A 1,270-nucleotide genomic window follows, 5' to 3' on the forward strand; every position below is an offset into this window, starting at 1 on the left:
TCTACTAATATATAGATTTTTTAAATGTGGAGGGGTATGAGAGGGATCCAAAGCAAAGAATTGAGACAATTCGTTCCTTTATAAAGGTGAGATTATAATACTTGAAACATATCTTAATGTTCCCCATAGATAATGGTTAATGTACGAGAGAAGTGAAAATTTGACAAAAATGACCTTTAGATAAATGAAATCTTATTGAAATATTACTAATGTTGCGAAGATAGGGTTCACTCATACAGGCCTTGGAAATATTAGAAAACCCAACCCAAAAGTGAAAAATGAAATCAAAACACTCCAAAGATCACAAATGAAGAAAAAAATACAGACTTGGAAGAAAAGGCAAATGAGAAAGCCATGATTGAAAGAAAACTCCAACAAGACATCATATGAAAATATGTCACAACAAAAGAGAAAACATGAAGAAAGCATGTGTCTTACTTAAGTTTTAAAAAGTTATGTCTCATAATGTTGTAAATGATTAGGCTTTATTGAAAAGGGAGTCCTAAAATTAGGGAGCAATTATGAATAAAGTTGCATCAAGATGTCATTTTAGTCACGAGTACCTTGTTTCAAAATAAGTTTTTTTTTTTTGAAAGACAAAGAACAAGATATTAATTAAATATGGGATAAAGTAAAGAGACTCCATGATATAGCTTTTTTTTTTAATTTAATCATCATCATAACTGCTTTGCCTAACTCAAAATTATGCAAAGAAAACTTGGGATATATGAGCTGGTAGGAGAATTAAACCTTCAACAAGGCCAAATAAAGCTACATAAACAAAGCTTGGATCATAAATCATTTAAGTAAAAAGGAAATTAAAATTAGAAAGAAAACAAATACAAGATGCAAGCAAGCATATGGAAATTTTATCTTGGAGAATTTCATTTTTGTCTACCTTGTAAATCTTGAATTCCTCGAAATTTCATGTAAAATAAGTAACTTCTTCTTATGATTTAAACCAACTAGTAGGAATAAGTTGCAAATTTATAAAAACTCACATATGCTTATGATCTTCATATTTATTAAACCAAAACTAAGGTGAGCAATAAGCCATGAAAAGTAATTACTAGAAAGAAATGGTCTCATGCCCAATTTATTGGCAATGAATAGAATCATCAGAAAATTTCAGATATCCACTAAAATGGAAACATGAAAATCCACCTAAATGTGCATTGTGTTATGTTGTAGTTGTGGTTATCCTTTTCACCACTTTTGATTTAAATCATGTTCTCCGTGTGTGCAAGATAGATGAAAGAATTTTGATTTT

Source organism: Pinus tabuliformis, chromosome 6 (assembly GCF_031772625.1).
Source record: "Pinus tabuliformis cultivar Carrire ecotype Pingquan chromosome 6, CPIR1, whole genome shotgun sequence".
Lineage (NCBI taxonomy): Eukaryota > Viridiplantae > Streptophyta > Pinopsida > Pinales > Pinaceae > Pinus > Pinus tabuliformis.